Source organism: Salminus brasiliensis, chromosome 9 (assembly GCF_030463535.1).
Source record: "Salminus brasiliensis chromosome 9, fSalBra1.hap2, whole genome shotgun sequence".
Taxonomy (NCBI): Eukaryota; Metazoa; Chordata; class Actinopteri; order Characiformes; family Bryconidae; genus Salminus; species Salminus brasiliensis.
The window spans coordinates 29811318-29825248 of record NC_132886.1 but is presented as its reverse complement, the minus strand read 5'-3'; the positions used below and the strand labels follow the sequence as shown (position 1 = coordinate 29825248).

The window sequence follows — 13931 nt, the reverse complement described above, 5'->3', positions numbered from 1 at the left end:
GGCCACTACCACTAACAATAAGGAGTCCAGGATAGAGTTATGTAGCCTATAGAGAGAAGGGAATTCTGGGGACTGTGTTGAGGGGGGGGTCTTTGTTTATTTTAGGTGTGCTTTTGTGTTCAACATGAGTTATGTGTTGAAAAAAAGGCTGTGCAGCACATTTTGTTATGCTCTTCTGGTGTCGTATTGCCAGAGGAATTGACAAGTTAGGTACTTTACTGTTTTTGGAAAGTCTGTTGTGATTAGTGACATGGCTATGTTTGGCAGGTCCTGAATCATACTTCTGTGAATCATGCTTGTGAATCATTCAGCCACTGATTCTAAACTGATTCAGTTGAAGCATTGCACTCATTTCAATAAAGAGCCCCTGTTTTCCACAAAGACAGCTGTCCCCAGGTTGTCTCATTTGCTGATGCTACAGAGCTACGCTGTTTAAATACCAGTGGTGTAGTAAGGTGTTGTAATGCAATGCAATGTAATTCACTGGTGGTCAGCCTAAGGTCACCATGCCTAATGCTAAGCCTTTACTAGAGGTGGAGTACTGGAACTCATCATGCAACATCAGTGCCTGACCTCATTAATGCTTATTACTGAATGCAACCAAATGCTCACAGCAATATTCCAACAGTGTAAAGCCTTCCTACAACAGCAGAATCTGTCACGAGACAGTTGGCAACTCACACACCAATAAGGCAGACCTGCAACTGGGAGAAATTCATCGCACACACACACACAGGCTTCTACAAACATTGGACAGACTGGAGGTTCTCAGGGTTCTTAATCACGTCTGAAAAGTATCCTTGCCTGCTCCCAAGGTGTTAAAAGTGTCTGTGTTTAGTATTCACACTCCAGTTGTTAGACTCACACACATATATACACACCCACAGCAGAGCAGTTTGGCATCACTCGGGCACAATAAGGCCTTGCTCATGCTGTTCCTGGAAACAAAGGCAGTATTGATGCTACATAGAGCTGAATAAGCACAGAGGGGTCAGGAAAGGCTTTGCAGGGTTAGATAGGGGTGTACCTTGTACGACGGGTCAGTGGGATATCAATGGGTACACCCCCACAAACGCTTCCCTTATACAGACGACTGAAAACGAAAACAGAGCCACTTAGCCATATGTGCTGCATTTCATCTCTACAGGCCACCCTGTGTTTAGGATGTGTGTGTAAGAGACTGACGGGCTGGAGGTCAGGGCAGTTCCAATACAACAGAGGCCTCTTGTGCTGCTTCTATTGCAACTCTCAGGCTCTCTCTCTCTCTCCCTGTAACACTTGACTCTAGAGCTGTCAGTACTATAGATTAGCAACAATGCTAGGTCTGTGTTCTGTCTATGGAAATCCCAGATGACCCCAGGTTTTTGCTTGGGAAACAAGAAGATAGAGAAGTGGTCTGAAAAACATCCTTGACGTATGCTCGCTGTGCCCTAATATGCATTGAAAAATATATTTATTATTGTATCACATTCTATTTTTTATAAAAAATAAACATTACTTTAACTGAACCCAAATATCTTGAGCCAATATCAAGCCTCTGGCAGAATTCCAGTTGGAAATTTGATCACTCTTCATGGCAGAATTGGTATTTGTTGGTTTGAGGGTTATATTATTTATTATTATTTTGGAAGGCCATTCCACTACCACCTTTGACGTGCGTTTAGGATCATTGTCCTGTTGGAACAGTCAATTGTGTCCATGTTTAAACCACCTAGTTGATGGCCTGTGGTTATGTTAAAGAACTGTGAGGCAGTCTTCTCCCTTTTCCCCATTATTTCATCTTTGTGTCCATTTGTGCAACTAACAGCAAAAGCTCCAGATGATGATGCTGAGGTTGAATGCCTCATCTTTTCTCTTCCAAAACAAACTCTAGCCATACTGGCCAATCATCTCATCTTTGTCTTATCTGACCAGAAAACGTTCCTCCAGAAGGCTTATTCATTGTCCATTCGGTCAGCAGCTTTAGTTGAGCTTGAAGGTGTCCATTTTGGATCTGGCTTTTTTTCCTGGACAGCAGCTTCTCAGTCCATTGCAGTGTAAACAGTGAGTGTAGACAGATACTCTGGTGTTCAGCAGCTTCCAGTTCATGACTGGCCTGTGCCTTAGTGGTTCTTGGGTTGTTGCTGACCACCCAAACTAATTTCCTCTCAGCTGAGGGTGACAGTTTGGGTCTTCTTCTAGAGCTTGCCAAAGTTGGTAAAGTATATAAATAATGAGTGCTGTCAAACAAACCTGTGATCACTAACAGGAAGTCAAGAGGCCTTGGCAAGTTGAAAGAAATGTGGGGCCTTTCAGCACCTGAATTCATAATTAAAGTGGGAGTATACCTATTTTTGACCCTGTACGTATATACTTTTGACCCTGTGTTGATTTCAGAAGCCCCTTCACATCACCCCCCCCCCCCCCCCCACACACACACACAGTTTTTTTTTTTTTTAAACAAAAGATGTGTTGTCATTTTAACCCAGAAAGAACAGCTCAAAGAAACACTGCAGGACCAATACTCATGACGTTTATGTCCATGAAGAGTGTATGTAGGTACCAGTGCGGCCCTTCGGTAACGCATTACTCAGTTTTCCCAGTAAAAGATAAAAAGTGTTCATAAACAAGGCTTATAAACAGCAGTGCAGGCTTAACAACTCTGTTCAGTGATTATATCTGAACATGCCTGGTAATCACTCACGACAGGACACTACAACCAATTCTAGATTTGATATTGGTTAAAACTGATTAAGGTATTTAAGATAATATCAATTGACGATAAAGCCCTTCGCTTGCTAGATGAGTCACCTCTGAAAGCCACAGCTTTCCGTTCTGCATGGAGGCTTGTTTGACAGCTGTTGGGCGACTCTATCTTTCCTGGTAGTTTTATTGTGGGCCTCTCATATATAGATAATAAAAGAAGAGATTAGGTTCAGCCCCATTACCTTGAAATTTAATGGGAGTGTCCTGAATGAAGGAGAGATATGAACAGACCGTGACTGGAAGTGCTCTGATAGTCAAATATGGGCAGGGTTACAAAGCGTAGGTACAGGCCAAACAGCAAACAGTGTTATGTAATGTTTTTTTTTTTAACTTTCTTTTTTCTATATAAAACTGAGAACACCTAAAGAGGTATAAAAGCTCTGCAATGACATTCTTAAGCAGGCCCACAAACCAATGTCTGAGAAAGAGACTTTTAGATCCTGCTCAGATTTAGAAGAGGAAAATTAGTCATGCTCAGCTTTTGTGTAACTCTATAGCAGTTCTGCCTTTACATTGCAATGTTTAAATACCATTTTTCAGGCATTAAAATATCAATTACCAATACAGAGTAATTACCAAAGTTAACTGCGATCACAGCTTGCTCTGAGACGTATCCGATTTCAGCGCTGCATTTGAAATATGACTCAGCCTTTTGAAAAGATCAGTCACACTCAATCACGCTGGCTTACTGCAGCGCAATCTGAGTAGTGCACGTCATTCCCTTGCATCGAGTGCGGAACACAATATCACGTAAATGAAAATACGTTTTATCACACTGAAAAACCCTTCAGAGATGTGTCGTAAATGTGAAGCTTTCTTTACTGGGCAAAAAGACTAATGTAATTAGTATTTGATGATCTGAAAATAGGCCAAAATTTCAACTGTCTGGACAATTAATGGAGTGGACCTAATCCACAATCAGACATCTTTTTAAGGACACGTAATCACCCTGAAATGTATTTATACTGAGATTTCCATTACAAAATGCTGCTTCATCTATAATCTGTTTACTATGCATCCCGTGACCACTCAAATATTCACGAGCTGAATGTAATCCTATATGGCAGCCCTATGGAAATCCTATGTAACACGACCACTCTTGGCCTTTATACTGGACTGAATATGTGGATTAAGGTTTGGCCTAGTTCATGACCTCTTGTGTTTTTTTCCCCAGACAGAGCAGGGTCGCTAAACACAAGCGCAAGGATGAAAACATTATAGGTCATGACCTCTGAGGCCATACAGCCCTGAAAGAGACCTAAAATGCAGACTGATCAATAGTGCTGGTGTCTCATTCTTTATGCTGTTGCAACCAGGGATTAGAAATGGTACAGGGGACGAAACAGTGGTACTTAAGCGGAAATCGTAAGCTATTTGACAACCTCATTCTCTGTTAATAATGCTATTATTTTGTTGTGATTTAGGCTCACTGAACTGAAACAGAATCAGTTTGTTCCTGCTCTGCTGTTCTGGACACGCCTTTCCAGTTGGTAATCAGTTAAAGCAAAATTAAGGATTAGTTAATAATGTTCTTCTGATATAGCATACTATGTGTTTAGCTTGTAGGCCTTTTAGAGGTGCCAAATAAATATATTTATATTTAAAAAAATATTTAATATGATATAAAGAAGTATTTACCAGGCCAAAAATGTTTTTGAAAATTTTTTTTACAAGCCTATTAACAATCCTGTTATATTTTGCCTGAGAATGAAACTCAATGCTTTTGCTTCTATGGTCTGTTTATGAAGAAAAAAAAAAAACACTGATTGACTGGTTTACAGCAGCGCGATGACTCACAGGAGCTACGTAGCAACATAGTATTGGATACCATAGCTGTGTTTTTAGCACTGTATCAAGAACACTACAATTATTTCTTACCAGATTGCATAGCTGTCCTGTCAGTGTCCTCTCAGTGCGGTGTGCGGTTAGCTAGCCGAATGGACTGGAGTACGCTGGCTTCAATGGCTTTTGCTTCGATGTTTGCTTCTTTTGAGCTCACCTTCTGTGGAAAGAAGCACCGGAAAAGCCATGATCACAAAACTAGTTCACAATGTAACACATATTCCCATAACTAACAGAGTATCAACCACACCATATTCTTTTTAAATATTCAAATTTGTATTTGAGTGTGTTGCAGCTTTGACTAGGGCTTTCACTAGTGGACAGGGTGCTTATACATTTTTTAACAGGCGTAAATAAAATAAGTCAAGACTGTTTTGGGGTTTTGGAACTGGTACATTTTACAGCCCTGTTTTGGATATACTGGATTTTCCTTTCAATGAAGAGATAACTATGTTTGTGGTTCCCTGCCACTTCCATGTGCTGAGCTCTCATTATTCTCATTATTATTATTATATGCCAACATTAATACAGTTTTCCATCCTAGGGCTCTTTTAATATAACCCCATACCAGCTACCAGCGGTTAAATTAAACAGGCTGTTTTAATTACTTGCCTTTTAAGATACATACATTATGTAAATTAGCTCTGTTCTGACAGGTAGTTTTATGTTTTCGCACCAGACAAGTTAGCAGACAGTGATTTCTGTGTTCATTTTTTATTCCTGTTCCTGTTAACCTATTCTAATCCCTTGTGTCAGATAAAATGAAGGTAGGCTTGCGCCTACAAGCCCTCCAGATTTCTGTCTGGCCTCATTACCAAAGGCACCAATACCTTACAGGTCAGGGAAGCTAACGTGCGAAACCATATCAAATCCAGAAGGTCATAGTCCATGTCATGAGAAAACAGGATCAAGTGCCAACGCAGTCATTTATCCCAGTTGTGAAATCACATGCAACATGCTACCCACACACCATATCTTCAAAGAGGAATGATGGTTTCAGCTTGAAAGTGCCGATGGCTCAATAAAAGCCTCAAGGGCCAAAGGCATTCCAAGCAGTAAAAGCTAATCAAGTCAGTAAAAGTGCAGTCCAAGAACAATTTCACAAAACACTAAAGCAGCACCATGTTCTGATTTCAATGTTATGATGCAGGCTCAGCTAGTTCAGTGAGTTTATACCGCACTGCCGTAGGTTCCTTCATGTCAAAGAAGGAAGAGAAAAACAAGCTTCATTTTCTCAGCTAAAGGCTGGAATGTCATGACTTTCATTCCAAGTTCTGGTGGTTGGTATTCAATGGCCATACACTGCAGTCAGACTCTAGCTTTCTCTAGCATTGTAATGGAGTGCTACAGTGAATTCAAGCCAGCTAATCATTCCCATGAAGTAATTTAGTATGCGTCTGCAGGCTGTTATCTTCTTCACTAAGGCCTTTTTCTCTCCAAAGGCCTCTCCATATGATTTCCACAGCCCTTCTCAAATATTATTAAGATAACATCTTGCACAATACTGCTGGTGTCTCATACCTATGACTTGTATGTGCACAATGTAGAAAAAAAGAAAACAACAGAAAATATGTGAAGTAGGCTTGGCAACCAGAGATAGCAACACTGTCTTAAATCTATTCAGGAATGTATATTTTACTATAATCTATTAACAAATGTATCATATTCAGAATACACTACATTTTGACAAGTCACAACTGAAAATCATTGCAGTTTATTGGTTGTATTAGTTAGGACTCACACAATGTACAACACTGGGCAATAGCTTCCCCATCACACGAAAAGCACCATCACATCTAATGCTCATCATCTGATCAGCACAGTGATTTATCAGTCTACTCAGGCTTTAGTAGAGTTCAGTAACACAGATAAATAACTGATCAGCACAGTGATTTATCAGTCTACTCAGGCTTTAGTAGAGCTCAGTAACACTGAGATAAATAACTGATCAGCACAGTGATTTATCAGTCTACTCAGGTTTTAGTAGAGCTCAGTAACACTGAGATTAATAACTGATCAGCACAGTGATTTATCAGTCTACTCAGGCTTTAGTAGAGCTCAGTAACACAGATAAATAACTGATCAGCACAGTGATTTATCAGTCTACTCAGACTTTAGTAGAGTTCAGTAACACTGAAATAAATAACTGATCAGCACAGTGATTTATCAGTCTACTCAGGCTTTAGTAGAGCTCAGTAACACTGAGATAAATAACTGATCAGCACAGTGATTTATCAGTCTACTCAGGCTTTAGTAGAGCTCAGTAACACTGAGATAAATAACTGATCAGCACAGTGATTTATCAGTCTACTCAGGCTTTAGTAGAGTTCAGTAACACTGAGATAAATAACTGATCAGCACAGTGATTTGTCAGTCTACTCAGGCTTTAGTAGAGTTCAGTAACACTGAGATAAATAACTGATCAGCACAGTGATTTGTCAGTCTACTCAGGCTTTAGTAGAGCTCAGTAACACTGAGATAAATAACTGATCAGCACAGTGATTTGTCAGTCTACTCAGGCTTTAGTAGAGCTCAGTAACACTGAGATAAATAACTGATCAGCACAGTGATTTGTCAGTCTACTCAGGCTTTAGTAGAGTAACTTCATATCACTTCATCTCACTCTGTGAAAACCCTTAAATCTGGACATTTTAATATTTTCCAAAACACACACACCTTTTTCCCTTCCGTATTGTCAAGACGATGAGATTGAAATACTATCTGACGCCTAATTTGTGTGTGTGTGTGTGTGTGTGTGTGTAGGAACTTCCGTAATATAACCTTTCTAACGTGCGGCTCTAAAGAGGAACATGTAAATGGAGATAAGAACAGAACTGCTTTATTATCCTTTACTGATTCAGAGATAAGGAGGAGGGATGGAGAGAGAGTGAGAAAGACAAAAAGAATGAGAGATGGGATATAAGGAAGTGAGAGAGAGAAAAGATGCTTGAGATGAGAGAGAGACAGAAAAGAAAGAAAGGAAAGATGGACAAAAGAGGAAAGACAAAAAAGGAATAACAAGATAAAAGGAAGAAAGACAAAAAAGGAGAAATAAAGATAAAAAAAGGAGAAATAAGAAGGACAATAGAGAAAGAAAGACAGATGCAGACTCACTGGTGTGTGTGTGTGTGTGCATGCGCAGTAGTGCGTGAGTAACAGCTCACTCAGAAAGCTGTGAGGATGTGGAGGGGCTTCTATACAGAACAGGAGTTTAGAGGTGTGTGTGGTCACTGCAGGAGAGTGTATATAATTACCAGCCCTTTCATGTACCATAACACAGCCATCTCTTCAGTGTACGTATGTGAGATGTGGAGATGTGGGCCCAAGTGCTCCCAGGAAGACTGTGGGACACTTACTGAGGAATGATAACAGTGTATTAGACCAAGAGACCATTAGACTGCATTCTGGAACTCAGGGCAGGAGTTAAAATGTGTGTAAAATGTGATACTACATTAGTCTGGATGCGCTCTGAAAAATGAGGAAATGTGTTTGATGTGTTGCTTTTTGTTTCTCTACAGTTCTGTTTTTTAAGCTCAGAACAAATTAATATTTAATACATTTTATCAGCAAAGGCCTTCATCCAATCAGGAAAGAAATACTTTTTATACTATAGATGTTTTTAATTGACCTAAATTGTGAATTTCCTTTTAAGTTTGTATTTTTAAAGCACTGCATAACAACTATAGCTTTGTCTTTTAGGCCCTTTGCCCATCATAAGCACTGCACTGTGACATAAATACTACTGTTTTTCAGGATGAGTAAATGCCCAGTAATGCTCAATAAAACCCTTCAAAACAAAGCACGCAGACACCAAGCCTTTCAACTCACTCTGGCCACACATACCTGCTGATCCTAATGGATGAATGAAATCTAATGGCTTTTACTGTAGGTGGGTGGTGCTGTAGTAAAACCGCAGTATCTGTGGGTCAACAAACATAAGAGAAGAGCTTTACACTCCTGATTTCTGTGTAAACTCTTTCCCTGAGGCTGTACAGAACACCTTCACTGCTCTGTAAATGATTAGGAGATGATTCAGCAGAAGCTGAGATCAGCATACTGTACTCTGTACAGTGGCTCAGTCAAGGAGGTTGAAAACACTGGGGTACTGATGACACACACCTAATACCCTATTCAGATATCTGAAGATATGGAGCCTTATACACCGGAATAGTCCACAGCAAAACATACTGATGATGCCTGGGCTGAAGTTGTTCCATCTAAAAAACACCTGTCTAATAATGTATGGGTCCCCTTCTTGTCGCCAAATGTCCACATGACTTAGCTAGCGGTAAGTTCTCCAGCAGTTTGTGCCTCAGTAGATCTTCTGTGGGGTCGGACAAGACAGACTAACCATCCCTTTCGCTCCCCATGTCCATCAATGAGCCATGGGCATTTATGACCCTGTCATCAAGGCCTGCTATTTTGGAGATATTCTAGCCCAATCATCTAGACATCACAATCTGGCTCACGTCAAAGTCACTGTTCCACTTTGCTTTCAACACATCAACTTCAAGAACTGACAGTTCACTTGCTGTCTAATATATATCCTACAGCTTGACAGGTGCCATTGCCAACATGACTATCAATGTTATTCTCTTTATCTGTCAGTGGTTTTAATGTTTTACTGCATATGCGCCACTGAAGCTTTTTCGCCACCCACTTGTATCGACAGTTTGATCTATCTGAGAACTGTCTGGGCATGACCCTAATATCCTAATGAACATGTCTGATTGACACCCCTGTAAGATGCTAACCTGTTATGCCATACGTGAGTGAATCAAGCTCTTCTACTCAACGCAGATGGTGTTGTAGATCCTGCTGTGTTGACTTACTAAAACCGTTAAGGCTGGTTCGTACCTAGTGCGGACGCGTTGTAGTGTAGGACCATCTGCATGGCTCAACGTTCATGCCTGTTCCACCACAATCCCTGGAGACAGTCTACTTTGACGCCAGAGAGTTGTTCAAACACGACGCTGGAAGCGGCTCTTTCCTGAAGAGTCCAAAATAGATATAGATAACTGGGTGAAGGTGAAGTTACCAGAAGGTCTCCTTTTATGCAGAGATCACATTACATTTGGTGTTAGCATTAAATATGCGAGCTGAATGTTTAGAACACCTATAGCACTTCTTATTTAAAATAAATAAATAAATGAATATATAAATAAAATAAATAAAAATAGTAAAGAAGAGGCGCTTTTGTTGAAGTTGGCAGAAATACAGAGAAGGTGGTAGCATGTACGTCCTAAAAGGCAGCAGAGTAAATATAGTCAATGAACCATCAAGGCGTGCTTGGCCATTTCATCCACACTTTGGACCCCATGCCCTATGGCATTCCCATGTCCACAGTTGGTATGAACCAGCCCTATTCCAGATTTTATGCAGAGATGTCCCAAAGGAGGAAAGATTTTGAGGTAAGAGACAAATAAGCAAAGTTGTGAGTGACTGGTGAGCTTGGCGGCTAGGTGTGTCTCGCTGAAGATAGATAGGTGGACCAAAGAAGCAACAACAATCTTGTGGTCTAAGTACTCTGCTTCTTAAACAATGCTGGGCCCAGTTCATGGACAGACAGGCCTTGACTATCAGCACCACTCAACTTTCCCACTTTAAGGCATGTCTATGCATTTAGTGGAAAAAACAACAACATTTTGATCACAAGGTGTGGGCTTATTACCCATGTCAGCTTAGCTGCCACTTTTGGGAACTGGAGCAAGCCCTGTAACCCTATCCTTTCACCAAGGATGCTGTAGCGTGGCTGATCCTGTGCTCTAAACTTGGCTTTTTAAGTTGGAAAATTTAGTGTGCTACTGTACAAGTGTATAAATACAATGACTATAAAGTTAACTAACATTCACTTGGAGAAAACTTTCTTATCCTTTGAAGGGGTAACAATCATCTTAAAAATACTGAGGCTATCTGTCCATCTTTCATGAGACTCAACTGTAAAGCTCTGCAGGCAAATCTGTTTCTTCAGCTCCTGATTAGATTTGATGTATTTTTAGGAAAATCCAGTAGTAAGTTTCTTTGCAATCACACTGATTTTTCTTATATTCTTTCCCACTCTCTCTCCCTGTGTGTAATAAAACTCAGTGCTATGGCCATGCGGTGACCTCTACGCTGTGTGCGGTAAAGAGAGCCCTCATTCAGTGCTAGTGTCCCTGAGAGGCCCTCCAGCCTCCAGGAAACCTTGACTGAGACACGGAACTTGCAATCTGTTATTTACAAGGAGAGTTACTGGCTACATGGTGAATCCAAACACAGCTGTCCCCCTCATTAAAAAATACTACAGCATTAGTTTATCACTAGAATGATGAAAGTTGAACGTAACCCAACTTTGGCCTTTGTTTTGCTAGAAAGCAGTGGCCGGAGTAAACGGCAGCAGAGAGCCACTCAAATCAAAACAAAGGATGAAGGTTGTGGTTATGTAACTGTGAGATTATAAGGCATTAGACTAAGCTGCTCCTTGCCGTTCAGCATCCACAGCATACTGAGCAAGAGCAGCTGGCCGCAGTCTGCACACACACCAATAAAAAAACAGATCAAATCCTCTACAGATACTTTATTCAGTCTTTATGTCTCATCAGCACTGAAAGTGCTGAAAGTGAATGAAAATGTTTGTATTTGTACCAAAATATCGTTTAAATCTTGTAACTACATTTTTGTTTTTTCACTTTTTGCCTATTCGAGTCTAGCAGTAGTTCTTTACATTCTTTTAAACAAGTGTTATTGGACTTTTATTGGAATAAATTCTTAATCTTAGGTTAAGATGTTTTTTTTCTTTCTCATGTAACATTGGCATTATGGAGATACAAGTAAATATAATGAAAAGTAAAAACGTTAAAAACTGTCCTCTGTTCAAGAGTGACGTTAGAGCAAGTTGTTTTCCACCCAAAACGAGTTTTTGGCCAACATTCCTGAACAATTACACTCTCAAAAAAGCGCCAGTGCCAGTGCCCGTGCCAGGAAATCACGCCAACAATGATTTTGATCAGAGACAAAGCTGAAACAGTAGCTAAATCCGAACAAACAATTTTCTATGCTGGTCACAGTGTTACTTTTTCACACCTTTAGTCATAAGTTTCTGTTTACAAAAGCAGTTTGTTAACTGCACATGGACTGAAACAGTTTTTACTGTATATTAACCACAACAGCTGGTTTACTGTCTGTTTACTGAGGCAGTATGTTTACTGTATATTAACTAAAAGTATGCTTACTGTCTATTTACTTTGTTCACTGCATATTAACAGAAATAGTTTGTTTACTGTGTATTTGCTCAAAGTTTGTTTACTGTCTATTTTCTGAAAGACTCTACTGTATATTAAGACTTTACTGTATATTACTAAAACAATCTAATTCCGGCATATTAACTAAAAAGGTTTGTTTATTGTCTGTGTACTAAAAGTTACTTTACTGTTTAATTATTAAAGGTTTGTTAACTGTCTATTTACTGAAAGTCTGATCACCAAATCACCAAAACAGTTTGATTATGGTCTGTTTACTGAAACAGTTTGTTTACAGTCTGTTTACTGAAGCAGTTTGTTTACTATATATTACCAACAGTTTGATTACTGTCTGTTTACTAAAACAGTTTGTTTACTGTATTTGCTTAAAGTTTGTTTAATATCTAATTTCTAAAAGTTTACAGTTGTTTACAGTATATTACAACCAGTTTGTTTACTGTCTGTTTACTGAAGCAGTCTGTTTACTAAAGGTGTTTTTTAGTCTGCTTACAAAGTTTGTTTATTGTATATTAACTCAAACATTCAGATTTCTATCTAATTACAAAAAGTTTGTTTAATGTGTATTTACTAAAAGTTTGTTTACTGTCTGTTTACTAAAACAGTTTTTGGTCAACAATTACAATCCAAACATGTGTGGCATGATTGTTGGTGCCAGAAGGACTGGTTTAAGTATTTATTCCATCAACTGCTGGTTTTTAGTCTCTAGAGTTTAATCCAAATGGTGCAGTAAGCATCCAGTGAGTGACAGTTTTGTGGATGGGAATGCCTTGTTGATGAGATAGGTCAACAGAGAATGGCCAGGCAGGCTGGAGCTGACAGAAAGGCTGCAGTAACTCAGATAACCACTCTGTTCAACTGTAGTGAGCAGAAAAGCTTGACAGAATACACAGCATGTTGAACCGATAGATGGGCTCCAACAGTAGGTTCCACTTCTGTCATCGAAGAACAGGAAGACTGGAAACATGTATGCTGGTGTGATCTCAATTTCTGCGAAAGCTTGAAGAATGGGTATATTGTAGATTGGGAACTCTGTCAATGAACGTTAAAGTAGCTACTATGAGGTAAAAACAAGAATAAAACTATTAGACATCAGTCAAACCTTGACATTATCAAAATCAACTGTGTGAAATATTACTAAGAAAAAATAACACACTGGTGAGCACTTTAATCGCAAAGGGACTGGTAGGCCAAGAAAGACCTTCACTCCTGGTGGCAGAAAAATTCTTACTAATCACAAAAATCCTCAATTGTCTGTCTGGCAGATCAGAAACAGATTGGTGGGTGTGTATTTGTTCTACACTGCTATCAGAGATGCCATAAAGGTAAGAGCAAAGTGTGGACTGCCCACAATCTGAAGCGTACCACCTGTACATCACATTCTTCAAAGTGAAAACTATCGTGCACAATTCGGCATTGATTTGGGGACGGGATGAAACAAGAAAACTGTGGCCAAACCCGTTAATGTGCACTTAGCATTAGATTGTACTATGGAATGTCCAGGTGGTCAATTTGGACAATCTGTACTTTTGTCTCATTAATCTGAACAGCTGACTTCAAATGGCAGATGAGCCCTCATTTACTCCTTGCCCTTGTCCAATTAAACCCTAAGATTAGTCACCTTAAAGTGTGTGTGAGAACCCCTCTGTCTGGTCAATCGGGGTCATGGACAGGCCGAGGGAGAAAAGACTGGTGCTGCCTTTCTCACTGAGCACCTTGACCATCTGCTGTTCAACACAGTTGATGATGGGATGAGACAATGCTTACTGCAAAACATCTAATTCCAGGTCTGAGAGCCGCTTCACCATATTTAGACCACCCAGTCACTGTTTCCCTATAGACAGAAAGACAGTTTTGCTTGTTTTGACTCCATAACATTGGATTTGAAATTAATCAGTACCCCGTACTGCTCATTCAAACACTTCAAAATTGTTTGATGTTTAGCCAAGTCTTGTTATTTATTTATTTATTTATTTGATGCACATACAGCATAAGAAATGATCCAACCCTCCATTGAAAATTAGGTTTGATGGCTAAATGTACAAACTTTAGCTGTTTGCAGTTAACCAAAAAGAAAATACCAATTTCACCAAAACTAATATGACAAGT

The 13931-nt window shown here is 39.6% G+C and overlaps 1 long non-coding RNA gene across 1 annotated transcript in view; it reads right to left on the bottom strand.

Annotated features, from left to right (window-relative positions):
- Positions 1 to 13931, bottom strand: part of LOC140561691 (uncharacterized) — a 66426-nt gene that overhangs the window by 11292 nt on the left and 41203 nt on the right. Inside the window, exon 3 of the long non-coding RNA XR_011980090.1 lies at positions 4624 to 4747. This is a non-coding gene — a long non-coding RNA (uncharacterized lncRNA). The remainder of the gene's footprint in view (positions 1 to 4623; positions 4748 to 13931) is intronic.